This window comes from Panthera pardus, unplaced genomic scaffold, assembly GCF_024362965.1.
Source record: "Panthera pardus isolate Hobbes unplaced genomic scaffold, ASM2436296v1 HiC_scaffold_13, whole genome shotgun sequence".
Taxonomy (NCBI): domain Eukaryota; kingdom Metazoa; phylum Chordata; class Mammalia; order Carnivora; family Felidae; genus Panthera; species Panthera pardus.
This window is the reverse complement of record NW_026526688.1, coordinates 96,695,644-96,714,272: the sequence shown is the minus strand read 5'-3', so window position 1 is coordinate 96,714,272 and position 18,629 is coordinate 96,695,644. Positions and strand designations below refer to the sequence as shown.

The window sequence follows — 18,629 nt, the reverse complement described above, 5'->3', positions numbered from 1 at the left end:
ATGTAAGACAGGAAAGCATCAGAATTCTAGAGGAGAAAGTAGGCAACAACCTCTTTGACTTCAGACACAGCAACTTCTTATTTGACATGTCTCCAGAGGCAAGAGAAACAAAAGCAAAAATGAACTATTGGGATCTCATCAAGATAAAAAGCTTCTGCACAGCAAGGAAACAATCAGCAAAACTAAAAGGCAACTGATGGAATAGGAGAAGATAGTTGCAAATGACATATCAGATAAAGGTTAGTATCCAAAATCTATAAAGAACTTCTCAAACTCAACACCCAAAAAAGAAATAATCCAGTGAAGAAATGGGCAAGACATGAATAGGCACATCTCCAAAGAAGACATCCAGATGGCTAACAGACACATGAAAAAATGCTCGACATCACTCATCATCAGGAAATGGAAATTAAAACCACAATGAGATACCACCTCACACCAGTCAGAATGGCTAAAATGAACAACTCAGGCAGCAACAGATGTTGGCGAGGATGCGGACAAAGAGCATCTCTTTTGCACTGCTGGTGGGAATGCGAACTGGTGCAGCTACTCTGGAAAACAGTATGGAGGTTCCTCAAAAAATTAAAAATAGAACTACCCTACGACCCAGCAATTGCACTACTAGGTATTTATCCAAGGGATACAGGTGTGCTGTTTCGAAGGGACACATGCATCCCAATGTTTATAGCAGCGCTATTGATAATAGCCAAAGTATGGAAGGAGCCCAAATGTCCATTGATGGATGAACAGATGAAGAAGATGTGGTATGTATATACAATGGAATATTACTCAGTAATCAAATAGAATGAAACCTTGCTATTTGCAAAAACGTGGGTGGAACTAGGGTATATTATTCTAAGTGAAATTAGTCAGAGAAAGACAAATATTGTATGACTCCACTCATATATGAATTTAAGATACAAAATAGATGAACATAATGGAAGGGAAGCAAAAATAAGATAGAAACAGAGAGGGAGACAAACCATAAGAGACCCAAATACAGAGAACAAACTGAGAATTGCTGGAGAGCTGGGTAGAGAGATGGGCCAAATAGGCAAGGGACATTAAGGAGGACACTTGTTGAGATGAGCACTGGGTATTATATGTAAGTGATGAGTCACTTAATTCTATTTTTGAAATCATTATTACACCATATGTTAACTAACTTGGATTTAAATTTAAAAAAAAAGAATTAAAGAAAAAAGCCCATCAACAAAAACAACAAAAAATAATAAAATAAAATAGCAACTAGCATATAAAAGACACAACGCCAGAAATCTACCAAACATTGGAGGTGCTATGGGAAAGGTCTCCTGGTCAGAGGGATTGGAAAATGACACAGTTTACATTCCCACCCGACCTTAAGATCTTAGACCCGAGCAGAATCCAGACTACTTAACAGGTGGGTACAGGCATAAAATAGCTTGCAACTTCAGTAAGCCCGGTGTAAAAAGATGACACCAGCCCTGGACACACTGGGACAGAGAAAAAGGAAAAAAAAACAAAACAAAACACAAACCCTTGTTGATAAGTACTGAGAAGTTGTAGGAACACTCTCTTCCCTTATACCTTAAAAGCCCAGACTAGAGCAGGGTCTGGCTTAGTAACTTTTGACCCCAGAAAGCCCATGGGCTCAGGGACCTAAGCCAACACCAGCCACCCTGAAATGTTGAGGCACAGAAAACAAGCTGCAGTTTTGTGATATTTTCTCTTTTAAATGTTTCTTTTACTTTTTAAAATTTGTGTTTATTATTTCCACTTCGGTTTTGTTTTCTTTTTTGTTCCTTTTTTTTTTTTTACTGCTCTTTTTTCTTCCTTTGCTTTTTACTTTTTTTCATTCTGTTTTCTTCTTTTATTATTTTCTACCTGTTTTCTTTTATCATTCTTTTTATCTTTATTCTTTCTGTAAAAAGCCATAGTTTGAAAGAGTAGCATATACAGCCACAATTCCAGCCAGGCAGAAAAAGTCACCAAGCCCACACACTCTGCATAGGAACTCCATATTCCATACTCAAACAATATACTCATACTCCTTAAACATTAGGAGAAGTAGTTCTAATCCACAGAAACAAACATGGGAAGTCAAGCAAATGGGAAGATGGAGGAATATGCTCCAAAAGAAAGAACAAGAAAAAACTCAGAAAAAGACCTAAATAAAACAGAGATAAACAATATGCTTGATAAAGAATTTAAATTAACGATTGTAAGATACTCACTAAGCTAAAGAAAAGATTGGACAAACTCAATGAGACCTTCAAAATGAGACAGAAAAATATTTAAAAGAACCAATCAGAGTTGAAGAATACAATAACAAAAAACAAACTAGAGTGAATCAATAGATTAGAGGATGTAGAAGAGCGTAACAGTGGTCTGGAAAACAAGGTAATAGCACACAAGTTAAACAGCAAAAAGAGAAGAGAGCTGAAAAAAATGATAGATTAAGAGATCCCTTGGACAACATCAAGTGAAAGAACATTCGAATTTTAAAGGTCCCAGAAGAAGAGAGGGAAAGGTGTAGAAAATTTATTTAAGATATAATAACTGCAAACTTTCCTGAGGGAAGAAAATAGACATTTAAGTTCAAGAAGCCCAGAGAATTCCAGACAAGTGGAACCCAAGGAGATCCATACCACAACAGATAACAATTAAAAATGCCAAAGATTAAAGAGAGAATCTTAAAAGAAGCAAGAAAAAAAGAAGTTACCTACAAAGGAAAACCTTTGTAAGGCTCTCAGGTGATTTCTAAGCAGAAACTTTGCAAGCCATAGTGAGTGCCATGATATAATCAAAGTACTGAAAGGAAAAAAACCTACAACGAGTAATACTCTACCTGGAAAGGTTATCATTCAGATTTGAAAGAGAGATAGAGTGTCTAGACAAACAAAAGATAAAGGAGTTTATCACTGCTACACCAGACTTCCAAGAAATGTTAAAAGAACTTTAAATGCAAAACAAATGACCATAATTAGACATCATAAATACATGAATAAAAAGTTGTAAAATATGACAACATATACATAAAATGTGGAGAAGGGCACAAATAGAGAAGACAAGGGGTAAACTAAAAAAGAAAAAACATTTTTCTTTTCTGTTTTATTGTTATTGTTCTTGTTGTTACAGAATGTGTTTGAACTTAAATGCCCACCAAATTAATATGGACTGCTATGTACTTACAATATTATATATGAACCTCATGGTAACCACAAATCCAGTAACTGTGATAAGACCACAAAAAATAATGAAAAATAAAGTCAAACAAAATACTATAATCACTGATCACTAAAAAAGAGAGCAAGAGAAAAAGAAAGAACCATAAAAAAAATCAGATAATAGGTTTTTAAAGTTTTTATTTAAATTCCAGTTAATTAACATACAGTGTAGTATTAGTTTCAGGTGTGCAATATAGCGGTCCAACACTTCCATGCATCACCCGGTGTTCATCACAAATGCCCTCCTTAATCCCCATCAGCTATTTCACTCATCCCCCCCCCCCCCGCCATCTTCCTTTTTAACCATCAGTTTGTTCTCTATAGCTAAGATTCTATTTCTTGGTATGTCTCTCTTTTTTTCCTTTGATCATTTGTTTTGTTACTTAAATTCCACACTTGAGTGAAATTATATGGTATTTGTCTTTCTTTGACTTTTTTCACTTAGCATAATATTCCCTAGCTCTATCCATGTCATTGCAAATGGCAAGATTTCATTCTTTTTATGGCTGAATAATATTCCATTGTATGTATATGTGTATGTGTAAACATATATATGTATGGTTGATATGTATGTATATGTACCCATTTACATGTACCCATATTTACATATGTACATATATTTGCATGCATATATACATGTATATATGCATGTACATATATGTACACGTGTATGTATATACATGTATGCGTATATGTACATATACATATATGTATGTACATATGTACATACATATATATATATTCTTTATCCATTCATCAATCAATGGACATGTGGGCTACTTCCATAATTTGGCTAACATAGATAATGCTGCTATAGACATCAGGGTGCATGTATCCCTTTGTATTATTTCTGTATTTTTTGGCTAAAATACCCAGGAGTGTGATTGCTGAATCATAGGATAGCTCTATTTTTAAATTTTTGAGGAACCTCTATACTGTTTTCCAAAGTGGCTTCATCAGTTTACATTCCCACCAGCAGTGCTAGAGTGTTCCTTTTCCTCCACGTCTTCACCAACATATTGTTCCTTCTGTTGTTGATGTTAGCCATTGTGATAGGTAAGCAGTGATATTGTAGTTTTGATTTGTATTTCCCTGATGATAAGTGATGTTGAGAATCTTCATGTGGCTGTTGGCCATTTTTATGTCTTCTTTGGAAAAATGACTATGTCTTCCAACCATTTTTTAATTGGATTATTCATTTCTGGGTGTTGAGTTTTATCAGTTCTTTACATTTTTTGGATACTAACTCTTTATCAGCTGTGGCATTTACAAATATCTTCTCCCATTCCAAAGGGTTTCTTTCAGTTTTGTTGACTGTTTCCTTTACTGTGCAGAAGGTTTTTATTTTGATGTAATCCCTATAGTTTATTTTTGCTTTTGTTTCCTTCGCCTCAGGAGATATATCTAGAAAGAAGATGCTATGGCTGATGTCAAAGTAGTTACTGTCTGTGTTCTCTTCCAGGAATTTTATGGTTTCAAGCCTCATATTTAGTTATTTAATCCACTATGAATTTATTTTTGTGTATGGTGTAAGAAAGTGGCCCAGTTTCATTCTTTTGCAAGTTGCTGTCCAGTTTTCCCAACACCATTTGTTAAAGAGACTCATTTTTCCATTAGATATTCTTTCCTGCTTTGTCGATTAGTTGACCATATGGTTGTAGGTCCATTTTTGCATTCTCTATTCTGTTCTTTTGATCTTTGTGTCTATTTTTGTACCATTACCATACTGTTTTGATTACTACGGCTTTGTAATACATCTTGAATTCCGGAATTCTGATGCCTTCAGCTTTGCTTTTCTTTTTCAAGAGTCATTTGGCTATTTAGGGTGTACTGTGGTTCCATACAATTTTAGGACTGTTGTTCTAGCTCTGTGAAAAATGCTGTTGGTATTTTCATGGGGACTGCATTAAATGTGTAGATTGTTTTGGGGTAGTATAGACATTTTAATAAGATTTGTTCTTTCAATTCATGAACATGGAATGTCTTTCCATTTCTTTGTATCATCTTCAATTTCTTTCATCAATATTTTATAATTTTCAGAGTGCAGGTTTTTCACCTCTTTGATTAGGTTCATTCCTAATTTTTTTTGGTGTGGTCATAAATGGAACTGCCTTCATAATTTCACTTTCTGCTATTTCACTATTAGTGTATAGAAACTCAACAGATTTATGTACATTGATTTTGTATCCTGAGACTTTATAGAATTCGTTTATCAGTACTAGCAGTTTTTTGGTGTCATGTTTTGGGTTTTCTACATGATATACAGTATCATGTCATCAGCAAATAGTGAAAGCTTTACTTCTTCCTTACCAATCTGGATGCCTTTTATTTCTTTTTGTTTTCTGATTGCTGTGGTCAGGACTTCCAGTACTCTTTTGAATAAAAGTGGTGAGAGTGAACATCCTTGTCTTGTTCCTGACCTGTGGGTACAGGTTCTCAGTTTTTCCCCCCAGGGGATTATGTTAGCTGTGGGTTTTTCAAATATAGCCTTTATGTTGAGGTATGGTCCCTCAAAATCTACTTTGTTGAGGGTTTTTATCATGAATGGCTGCTGTACTTTGTTACGTTGTTAAGGTGTTTTTCTGCATCTATCGGAATGATTATATGATTCTTCTCCTTTCTCTTATTGATGCACTGTATCACATTGATTGATTTGGAATACTGAACCACACTTACAACCCAGGAATAAATCCTACTCAATCGTGCTGAGTAATTTTTTAAATGCATTGTTGGATTTGGTTTGCTAATATTTTGTTGAGAATTTTGCATCTATGATAATCAGAGATATTGGCCTGCAGTTCTCTTTTTTTTGTAATGTCTTTATCTGGTTTTGGTATCAAAGTGATGCAAGCCTTATAGAATGAATTTTGAAGTTTTCCATACTTCTCTACTTTTTGCAGTAGTTTGAGAAGAGTAGGTATTAACTCTTCTTTAAATGCTTGGAAGAATTCGTCGGTGGTCCTAGACTTCCATTTGTTAGGAGTTTTTTGATTACTGATTCAAGTTCTTTGCTGATTACAAGTCTGTCCAAATTTTCTATTTCTTCTGGTTTCAGTTCTGGTAATTTACATTTTTAGGAATATATCCATTTCTTCTCAGCTGTCCAATTTGTTGGCATATAGTTTTTCATAATATTCTCTTATAATTGTATTTGTGTGCTGTTGGTTGTTATTTCTCTTTTCTCATTTGTGATTTATTTGGTCCTCTTTCCTGAAAATAAATTTTAAAAATAGTAATAAGTACATACCTATCAATAGTTACTGTATACAAATTTAAATTTTTTTTCAACATTTATTTATTTTTGAGAGGCAGAGAGAGACAGAGTGTGAGTAGGGGAGGGGCATAGAGAGAGGGAGATACAGAATCCAAAGCAGGCTCCAGGCTCTGAGCTGTCAGACCATGGGGCTGAAACTCACAAACCATAAGATCATGACCTGAGCTGAAGCTGGATGCTTAACCAACTGAGCACCTAGGTGCCCCAATAGTTACTTTAAATGTAAATGAACTTGGGGTGCCTGAGTGGCTCAGCCGGTTGAGCATCCAGCTTTGGCTTGGGTCATGATCTCACAGTTTATGGGTTTGAGCCCTATGTCAGGCTCTGTGCTGACAGCTCAGAGCCTGGAGCCTGCATTAGATTCTGTGTCTCCCTCTCTCTCTGCCCCTTCCCCACTTATGCTCTGTCTCTCCCTCTCTCAAAAATAAATATTGAAAAAAAATTTTAAATGTAAATGAACTAAGGCCTCCAATCAAAAGACAAAGAGGAGGGAGGAGCAAAGATGGCAGAACAGCATGGAAGCTTTTTGTGCGTCTCGCATCCATGAAATACAGCCAGACCAACACTAAACAATCCTACACACCTAGAAAACTGATTGGAGGATTAACACAACAATCTGCATAACCTGAACCACAGAATTCAGCAGGTACATGGCACGGAGAGCTGAATTGGGGGAGCAAGAGGCCGCAGCGGGCAGGGAGGTGCTTTTGTGGGCGGAGAGAGGACAGAGACTGGGGTGGGGGGGAGCATATGGGAAAAGCACCATTTCCTGAAAGCAGCTGGAGAGAAAGTGGAAAATTGGAAACAGCCGCAGGGACTAAACTAAAAAAGGGAGAAAGGAGAAAGGAGAGGGTTTAAATTCTATTAAGACCGTAAACAAGGGGAGCACAAAGGCTGCAACTCCACAGCTCGATACCTGGCAGTGCTCTGGTGGAAGGGCAAATCCCCTGGAACTGAGTGGGGTCCGGGAGGTTCTCAGGCCACATGGGGAAAAGCTGTTCCACTGCTAGAAGGACATTTGGTAGAGACTGTTGAAGCCACCTGGTCCCACCAGACCCTGGAAGGCGGCCACATTCGCTGGTGCTGGGGCAACGTTGTTGAGGGTGAAGCCTGGTGCCAGATGTGTGTTGTGATTTTCCATAATCCCTGAAACGCTACTGCTACACTGTCTCATGAACTTTTTTGGGGGCGGGCTGGCACCTGGCCGCAGTCTCAGGGCACCGACAACAGCAGGGTCCAGAGGGCGTTCTTGGGTGCAGTTGACATTTGGCCATTGCTCATTCAGCCACTGCTTGGTGAGACCCTCCCGCAGAGGGGAAGAACAGGTCAAAGCCACAGTCCTTTGGAAGTAAGGGGCCAGGGAAAACAGCCTCATCTGAGACAAAACATGGGAGAGAGATACTGCCTGGGGCCTGGTCACGGAGAGTGAAAAAGCAGGGAGTGGATGAGAGCTGAAGACAGAGGACTGGTGCGTGATTGCTGATCCAGGAGAACAGACAGGGTAGCTAGGTGGTGCGATTTTCACCCCATGCATGCACATATGCACCTACGAGCACTGCAACAATCCACCCCCGTAGGCTAGCAGTGCCATCTAGTGAAGATCAGAGCTGTTACACCAAGCCCCGCCCAACTTGGCCAACTTTGCTCTTCAAGAACACAAGCCTCACCGCCAGCTTAATTGATGGACTATAAAGAGCTACACAGACTGACCTCTAGGGGAAAAGGAGGCAATTTCAGCCCTACTTCAATCTGTTAGCAGGTTCATCTATTCAATTTTTTCTTTTTTTTTCTTTTTCCTTTTTCTCTTTTACAATTCTTTTCTTTTTCTTGAATACAGAAAAAGAAAAAATTCACTTTTATTTACAATTTTTATTAAAAATATCTGCCTTCAAATTTTATTACTATATTTTTTACTTTTGTGTAAATTTTTTCAAATTCTACTTTACTTCCATCATTTTATCTTAGCCTACTTCAGTGTACTCACCTTTTCAAATTTTCAAACAATTTCCTTTTTTTCCTTTTTCATTTCTTTTCTTCTTCTTGAATGCAGAAAGACAAAAACTTCATTTTTACTTCAATTTCTTTTAAAAATATTTTTATTTAATTTTTATTACTATATTTTTTATTTTATGTAAATTTTTTCAAATTCTATCTTACTCCCATCATTTTATTTTAGTCCACTACAATGTATTCACTTTTTCAAATTTTCAAACGATTTCTTTTTTTTCTCTATTTTCTCATTTTTCTTTTTTTGTTTCATTTCTTTTTTCTTAAATACAGAAAACAAAAAAATTCATACTTATTTTTAATTTTTATTAAAAATATTTTTCTTTAATTTTTTTCTACTATATTCTTTACTTTTGTGTATGTTTTTTCAAATTCTATTTTACTCCCATCATCTCATTTTAATCTACCTCAGTGTATGCATGCTTTCAAATTCTCAAACGATTTCCTTTTTTTTTCTACCCACTGCCTTTTGTTTTTTTCTCTAATCTGTCTAATCTAAACTTTCAACACCCAGACCAAAACACACCTAGGATCTAGCATCATCTATTCGATTTGTGTGTGTGTGTGATTTTAATTTTAATTTTAATATTTTCTTAAATTTTTTTTAATTTCAATTTTTTTACCTCATTAATTCCTTTTCTCCCTTCAAAATGACAAAACAAAGGAATTCACCCCAAAAGAAAGAGCATGAAGAAACGACAGCCAGGGATTTAACCAACACAGATACAAGCAAGATGTCTGAACCAGAATTTAGAATCATGATAATAAGAATACTAGCTGCAGTCGAAAATAGATTAGAATCCCTTTCTAATAAGTAAAAGATAAAAGAAAACAAAAATCACTTTCTAATAATAAATAATAATAATTAACAATAATAATCAATTATTTACTTAAATTAATAATTAAATAATGACTAATTATTAATTATATAATAAATTATATATAAATTATATATAAAAAATAAGGGGGTGGAGAACCATCTATCATGCTAATGGTCAACAAAAGAAAGCTGGAGTAGCCATACTTATATCAGATAATTTAGACTTTAAAATAAAGACTGTATCAAGAGATGCAGAAGGGCATTATATCATAATCAAGGGGTCTATAGACCAAGAAGACCTAACAATTGTAAACATTTATGCACCAAAGTGAGAGCACCACAAATATATCAATCAATTAATCACAAACATAAAGAAACTCATCGATAGTACTACCAGAATAATAGGAGACTTCAACACCCCACACCCAGCAATGGACAGATCATCTAATCAAAATATCAACAAGGAAACAATGGCTTTGAATGACACACTGGACCAGATGGACTTAACAGATATATTCAGAACATTTCATCCTATAGCAGCAGCATATACATTCTTCTCCTGTGCACATGGAACGTTCTCCAGAATAGACCATATACTGGGACACAAATCAGCCCTAAGTAAGTACAAAAAGATTGAGATCATACCGTGCATATTTTCAGACACAATGCTCAAAATCAACCACAAGAAAAAATTTGGAAAGGTAACAAATACTTGGAGAATAAAGAACATCCTACTAAAAAATGAATGGTCTAACCAAGCAGTTAAAGAGGAAATTAAAAAGTATATGGAAGTCAATGAAAATGACTTCCCACAACCCAAAACCTCTGGGATGCAGCAAAGGCGGTCATAAGAGGAAAGTATATAGCAATCCAGGCCTTCCTAAAGAAGGAAGAAAGATCTCAGATACACAACCTAACCTTATGCCTTAAGGAGCTGGAAAAAGAACAGCAAATAAAACCCAACACCAGCAGAAGACAGGAAATAATAAAGATTAGAGCAGAAATTAGCTATTGAAACCAAAAAAACAGTGGAACAGATCAATGAACCAGAAACTGGTTCTTTGAAAGAATTAACAAAATTGATAAACCACTAGCCAGTTTGATCAAGAAGAAAAAGGAAAGGACCCAAATGAATAAAATCAAGAAGAAAGAGGAGAGATCATAACTAACACAACAGAAATAAAAACAATAATAAGAAAATATTATGATTAATTATATGCCAATAAAAAGGGCAATCTGGAGGAAATGGACAAATTCCTAGAAACATATACACTACCAAAACTGAAACAGGAAGAAATAGAAAATTTGAACAGACCCATAACCAGGAAGGAAATGAAATTAGTAATAAAAAATCTGCCAAAAAACAAGAGTCCAGGGCCAGATGGCTTTCCAGGGGAATTCTACCACACATTTAAGGAAGACTGAACACCTATTCTCTTGAAACTGTTCCAAAAAATAGAAATGGAAGGAAAACTTCCAAACTCTTTCTATGAAGCCAGCATTACCTTGATTCCTAAACCAGACAGAGACCCCACTAAAAAGGAGAACTATAGACCAATTTCCCTGATGAACATGGAGGCAAAAAGCCTCAACAAGATATTAGCCAACCAGATCCAACTATACATTAAAAAAATTATTCACCACGACCAAGTGGGATTTATACCTGGGATGCAGGGCTGGTTCAATATCCACAAAACAATTAACATGATTCATCACATCAATAAAAGAAAGGACAAGAACCATATGATCCTCTCAATAGATGCAGAGAAAGCATTTGACAAAATACGGCATCCTTTCTTGATAAAAACCCTCAAGAAAGTAGGGATAGAAGGATCGTACCTTGAGATCATAAAAGCCATATATGAATGACACACCACTAATATCATCCTCAATGGGGAAAAACTGAGAGCTTTCCCCTAAGGTCAGGAACAAGACAGGGAGGTCCACTGTCGCCACTGTTATTCAACATAGTATTGGAAGTCTTAGCCTCTGCAATCAGACAACACAAAGAAATAAAAGGCATCCAAATCAGCCAGGAGGAGGTCAAACTTTCACTCTTTGCAGATGACATGATACTCTATATGGAAAACCCAAAAGGTTCCACCAAAAAACTGCTAGAACTGATTCATGAATTCAGCAAAGTTTCAGGATATAAAATCAATGCACAGAAATCGGTTGCATTCCTATACATCAACAATGAAGCAACAGAAAAAGAAATCAAGGAATTGATCCCATTTACAGTTGCACAATAAACCATAAAATACCTAGGAATAAATCTAACCAAAGAGGTGAAAAATTATACACTGAAAACTATAGAAAGTTTATGAAAGAAATTGAAGAAGACACGAAAAAATGGAAGAAGATTCCATGCTCCTGGATAGGAAGAACAAATATTGTTAAAATGTTGATGCTACCCAAAGCAATCTACATATTCAATGCAATCCCTATCAAAGTAACACCAGCTAGAACAAACAATCCTAAAATTTGTATGGAACTGGAAAAGACCCCGATTAACCAAAGCAATCTTGAAGAAGAAAACCAAAGCAGAAGACATCACAATCCCAGACTTTAAGGTATATTACAAAGCTGTAATCAAGACAGTATGGTACTAGCACAAGAAGAGACACTCATCAATGGAATAGAATAGAGAACCCAGAAATGGACCCACAAACGTATGGCCAACTAATCTTTGACAAAGCAGGAAAGAATATCCAATGGAATGAAGACAGTCTCTCCAGCAAATGGTGCTGGGAAAACTGGACAGCGACATGCAGAAAAATGAACCTGGACCACTTTTTTACACCATACACAAAAATAAAACGGATGAAAGCCCTCAATGTAAGACAGGAAGCCATCAAAATCCTCGAGGAGAAAGCAGGGAAAAACCTCTTTCATCTTGCCCGCAACAACTTCTTACTCAACACAACACGTCTCCACAAGCAAGGGAAACAAAAGCAAAAATGAACTATTGGGACCTCATCAAGATAAAAAGCTTCTGCACAGCAAAGGAAACAATCAGCAAAACTAAAAGGCAACCGATGGAATGGGAGAAGATATTTGCAAATGACTTATCCGATAAAGGGTTAGTATCCAAAATCTATAAAGAACTTCTCAAACTCAACATCCAAAAAACAAATAATCCAGGGAAGAAATGGGCAAAAGACATGAATAGAACTTCTCCAAAGAAGACATCCAGATGGCCAACCGACACATGAAAAAATGCTCCATCACTCATCATCAGGGAAATACAAATCAAAACTACCATGAGATACCACCTTACACCTGTCAGAATAGCTAACATTAACAACTCAGGCAACAACAGATGTTGGAGAGGATGTAAAGAAAGAGGTTCTCTTTTGCACTGAAGATGGGAATGCAAACTGGTGCAGCCACTCTGGAAAACAGTATGGAGGTTTCTCACAAATTTAAAAATAGAAGTACCCTATGACCCAGCAATTGCACTACTAGGTATCTATCCAAGGGTCACAGATATGCTGTTTGGAAGGGGCACATGCACCCCAATGTTTATAGCAGCACTACCAACAATGGCCGAAGTATGGAAAGCACCCAAATGCCCATCAATGGATGAATGGATAAAGAAGATGTATACATATACAATGGAGTATACTTGGCAATCAAAAAGAATGAAATCTTGCCATTTGCAACTACGTGGATGGAACTAGAGGGTATTATGCTATGTGAAATTAGTCAGAGAAAGACAAGAATCATATGATTTTACTCATATGAGGACTTTAAGAGACAAAACAGATGAACATAAGGGAAGGAAAACAAAAATAATATAAAAACAGGGAGTGGGGCAAAACAGAAGAGACTCATAAATATGGAGAACAAACAGGGTGGCTGGAGGGGTTGTGGGAGGGGGGATAGGCTAAATGGGTAAGGGGCATTAAGGAATCCACTTCTGAAATCATTGTTTCACTATATGCTAATTTGAATGTAAATTTTAAAAAATAAAAAATAAAAAAATAAAATAAAATTTTAAAAAATGAAAAAGAAAAAAAAAGACAAAGAAAGGTAGAACGGACAAAAAAGGAAGACCAATCTATATTCTGTCTACAAGAGACTCACCTCTGTTTTCTTAATTTATTTTTATTTTCTTATTTTATTTATGAAAACACTAGAAACTATAGTTTATTTGTTAACAACTCGGTGTCTGTCCATGATGGAGACACAAGGGTATGGGATAAGCTTAAGATCAGGGGAGTGACTCTTTGTGTTGATTCTTATAGGAGATTGTGAGTTTTTTCCAATAACAGTTATTGATAAGAGTCAACTGAGTGCATGTACAGTTACTGAAAATTCACTACACAGTTTAGTTATTAATTTACTTTTATATTTAAGTTGTATGCCATTGTGAAAAATCTTGAGAGAATTGAATATTACAGTGTATAATATGTCTGCATTTCTGATTTTTCAACTTGCTGGTTAAACTGTCTACAAGTGTCTTTGCGCTTGTCTGTTCTTGGGGAAGAAAATGTCAAATTGAATATAATTAAGTTTATCAGCTTTTACAGAGAGTTATTTCCACTCTACCACATAAGGACTCTTTCTGTGTACTATATATAGGTTATAAAAGTGTAAGCAAACATGCAGAACTTTTGTCACTGAAGAATATTTTATGTTTTAAGTAATTAACACTGTATTTGAAAATAAAAAGTAACATCTTCAATACTGAAAATTTCTTAGCCATTACTTCTTTGAATATTCCCCCTTCCCATTTTCTCTGTCCTATAACTATTATTTATTTATCTACATCCAAGTTAGTTAGCATATAGCACAATAAAGATTTCAGCAGATTCCAGTGATTCATCCCCTATGTATAACAACCAGTGTTCATCCCGTGTCTTCCTTAATGCCCTTTACCCATTTAGCTCATCCCCTCACCCTCCAGCAACCCTCAGTTTGTACTCTGTATTTAGAGTCTCTTATGTTTTGTCCCCCTCCTTGTTTTTACATTATTTTTGCTTTCCTTCCCTTATGTTCATCTGTTTTGTATCTTAAATTCCACATGAGTGAAGTCATATGATATTTGTCTTTCTCTGACTTATTTCACTTAGAATAATATAGTCTAGCTCCATCCACGTAGTTGCAAATGGCAAGATTTCATTCTTTTTGATTGCCAAGTACTATTCCAGTGTGTGTGTGTGTGTGTGTGTGTGTGTATCACTTCTTCTTTATGTTGAGCACTTTTTCATATGTCTGTTAGCCATCTGGATATCTTTGGAGATGTGCCTATTCATGTCTTTTGCCCATTTCTTCACTGGATTATTTGTTTTTTGAGTGTTGAGTTTGATAAGTTCTTTATAGATTTTGGATACTGATGCTTTATCTGATATGTCATTTGCAACTATCTTCTCCTATTCCATCAGTTGCCTTGCTGTGCAGAAGCTTTTTATCTTGATGAGGTCCCAATAGTTCATTTTTGCTTTTGTTTCCCTTGCCTCCAAAGATGTGCTGAGTAAGAAGTTGCTGTGTCTGAGGTCAAAGAGGTTGTTGCCTACTTTCTTCTCTAAGATTTTGATGGCTTCCTGTCTTACTTTTAGGTCTTTAATCCATTTTCAGTTTGTTTTTTGTGTATGGTGTAAGAAAGTGGCCTGGGGTTCATTTTTCTGCATGTTGCTATCCAGTTTTCCCAGCACCATTTGCTAAAGAGACTGTCTTTTTGCCATTGGATATTCTTTCCTGCTTTGTCAAAGATTAATTGGCCATATGTTTGTGGGTGTATTTCTGGGGTCTTTATTCTGTTCCATTATCTGAATGTCCATTTTTTTGAGACCCACCTTTAACCTAAAGATGCATACAGACTGGAAGTGAAGGGATGGAAAAACATTCACTATGAAAATGGAAGGCACACATAAGCCATGGTGACAATACTTATATCAGACAAAATAGACCTTAAAAAACGATGTAACAAGACACAAAAGAACATTATATAATGATAAAATGACCAACCCAATGAGAAGATATAGCAAATGTAAAAATCTATGCACCCAACACTAGAGCACATAAATACATAAAGCAAATATTAATGGCATAAAGAGAGAAATTGATGGTAATATAATAATAGTAAAGGAGTTTCTCAATCCATTTACATTACTATATAGATCATCCAGGCAGAAAATCAATCTGGAAACAATGTTTTTGAATTACACATTAGACCAGATAGACATAACAGACAACATTCCATCCAAAAAGAATAAACATTCTTTCAAAGTGCACATGGAACATTCTCCAGGACATATCACATATTAGGCCAGAAAACCAATCTCAATAAATTTATGAAGAGTGAAATCATATCATGCATCTTTTCCAACTACAACAGTATGAAACTGAAAATGAATCACAAGAAAAAAATGGAAAAAACACAAACACGTGCAGACTAAACAACATGATACTACACAATGAATGGGCCAATGAAGAAATCAAAGAACTAAAAAAAATGCGTAAACATAAAAATGATAACACAATGGTTCAAAATCTCTGGGAACATAGCTAAAGCAGTTCTAAGAAGGAATTCCACAGCAATACAAACCTAACTCAAGAAACAAGATAAAACTCAAAAAAACAATTTAACCTTACACCTTAAGAAGTAGAAAAAGAAGAACAAACAAAGCTCAAGATCTGTTGAAAAAAGGAAATAATAAAGACCAAAGCAGACATAAGTTACATAGACAAAAAAAAAAAAAAAAAAAAAAAAGAGAGAGAGAGAGAGAGAGAGAGAGAAAATCAATGAAACCAAGAGCTAGATCTTTGAAAATATAAACAAAATTGGCAAACTCATTGCCAGACTCATCAAGATAAAAAGAGAAAGAATAAAAATAAATAAAATCAGAAATGGAGGGACACCTGGGTGTCTCAGTCAATTAAGCATCTGACTCTTGGTTTTGGCTCAGATCATGATCTCATGGTTTCATGAATTTGAGCCTTGCATTTGGGCTCCACGCTGAAGGTGTGGAGCCTGCCCTCTCTCTCTGCCCTTCCCCTACTCATGCTGTCTCTGTCTGTCTCAAAATAAACTTTAAAAAACCAGAAATGGAGGTAAGAAGTAACAACTGATACCACAGGAATACAAAGAATTATAAGAGAATACCATGAAAAATAATGTCCCAACAAATTGAAATTCCTAGAAGAAATGGATAAATTCCCTAGAAACATACAATCTTCCAAAACTGAACCAGGCAGAAATACAAACTTTGAATAGACCAATTACAAGTAACAAAATTGAGGCAGTAATCAAAAAACTATCAAAAGATATAAGTCCAGGACCAGAAGGATTCACAAGTGAATTCTTCCAAATTTTAATACCTATTCTTCCAAATATTCAATACCTATTCTCCTCAAACCATTTCAAAATATGAGAGGAAGAAAAGCTTCCAAATACATTTTCTGAGGCTAACATTACCCTGATACCAAAATCATACAAAACACTCCAAAAAAAGAAAACCACAGGCCAATAGCTCTGGTAAACATAGATGTTAAAAATCCTCTACAAAATATTACCAAGCCACATTCAACAATACATTAAAAGGATCATTCAAATATTCATGTAGGATTTATTCCTGTGCTGCAAGGATGGTTCAAAATTCACAAATCAATGTTATACGCATTAATAAAACAAAGGATTAAACAATCATGTTATCTCAATAGATGCACAAAAAGCATCTGAAAATATTAATTCTCAGCAAAGTGAGTTTTGAGGGAACATATCTCAACATAATAAAGGTCATATATGAAAAATCCAAGCTAACATCATACTCAGCGGTAAAAAACTGAAAGATATTCCTTTAAGATTAGGCACAAGACAAGGATGTCTTCTCTTTCTTGTTCTCTTCTCTTTCTCTCTTCTCTTCTCTTTCATTCTCCATAGTACCAAAAGTCCTAGCCATAGCAATCAGACAAGGAAAAGAGGAGGCATCCATATTGGTAAGAAGAATTTAAACTGCTACTATTTGCAGATGACAGGATACTTTATGTAGAAAAACCTAAAGACTCTACCAAAAAAATCTATTAGAATAAGTGAATCCAGTGAACTTGCAGGATACAAAATTAATACCTAGAAATCAGCTGCATTTCTATATACTAAATAACAAAGTAGCAGAGAGAGAAATTAAGAAAAGTTCCATTTACAACTGCACCAAAAAGAATAAAGTACCTAGGAATAAACTTAATCAAGAAGGTGAAAGACTTATACTCTGAAAACTATAAAACACTGATGAACCAAATTGAAGACACCACAAATAAATGGAAAGATATTCCATGCTCATGGATTGGAAGAACTAATGTTCTTAAAATGTCCATATACCCAAAGCACTCTACAGAATCAATGCAATCCTTATTGAAATACCAATAGCATTTTTCACAGAATTACAACAAATAATACTAAAATTTGTATGGAGCCACAAATGACCCCAAATAGCCAAAGCAATCTTGAGAAAGAAGAAAAAAGCTAGAGGCATCAGAATTCTAGATCTCAAGAGAGATTACAAAGATGTCATAATGAAAACAACAGGGTACTGGGGAAAAAAAAAAAAGACACATACATCAATGAAATACAACAGAGAATCCAGAAATAAACCTACACTTGTATGGTCAGTTGATCTATGACAAAGGAGGCGAGAATTTACATACAATGGTGAGAAGACAGAGTCTTCAATAAATGGTGCTGGGAAAACTGGACAGCCACATGCGAAAGAATGAAACTGGACAGTTTTCTTACACCATACACAGGAATAAACTCAAAACGGATTAAAGACCTAAATATGAGACCCAAAACCATAAAATTTCTAGAAGAAAACATAGGCAGTAATTTCTTTGACAGCAGCCATGGAAACATTTTTCTAGGTATGACTCTTGAGCCAAATGAAACAAAAGCAAAAATAAATATTGGGACTACACCAAATTAAAATGCATTTGCACAGCAAAGGAAACCATCAACAAAACAAAAAGGCACTTTACTGAATGGGAGAAGATATTTGCAAATGATATATCTGATAAGGGGTTAATATCCAAAATATATGAAGAACTCATACAGCACACACACACACACACACACACACACACACACACACACACATAATTCAATTAAAAATGGGCAGAGAACCTGCAGAGACATTTTTCTAAAACAGACATCCAGGGTGCCTTGGTGGTTCAGTCAGTTGAGCATCCGACTTTGGCTCAGGTCAGGTCATGATCTCACAGCTCATGAGTTCAAGCCCCATGTCAGGTCTGTGCTGACAGCTCAGAGCCTGGAGCCTGCTTTAGATTCTGTGTCTCCCTCCCTCTCTGCCCCTCCCCTGCT

The 18,629-nt window shown here is 35.7% G+C and overlaps 2 long non-coding RNA genes across 5 annotated transcripts in view; both read right to left on the bottom strand.

Moving 5' to 3' along the window:
- The window catches only part of LOC109261780 (uncharacterized), a 69,339-nt gene that overhangs the window by 47,979 nt on the left and 2,731 nt on the right, over positions 1 to 18,629 (bottom strand). The window lies entirely within an intron of this gene.
- LOC128776542 (uncharacterized) lies at positions 3,929 to 9,284 on the bottom strand. The gene is made up of 3 exons (XR_008421684.1): positions 8,468 to 9,284; positions 8,194 to 8,309; positions 3,929 to 6,419 (listed from the first exon to the last, which is right to left on the bottom strand). It is a non-coding gene; the product is annotated as an uncharacterized LOC128776542 (long non-coding RNA).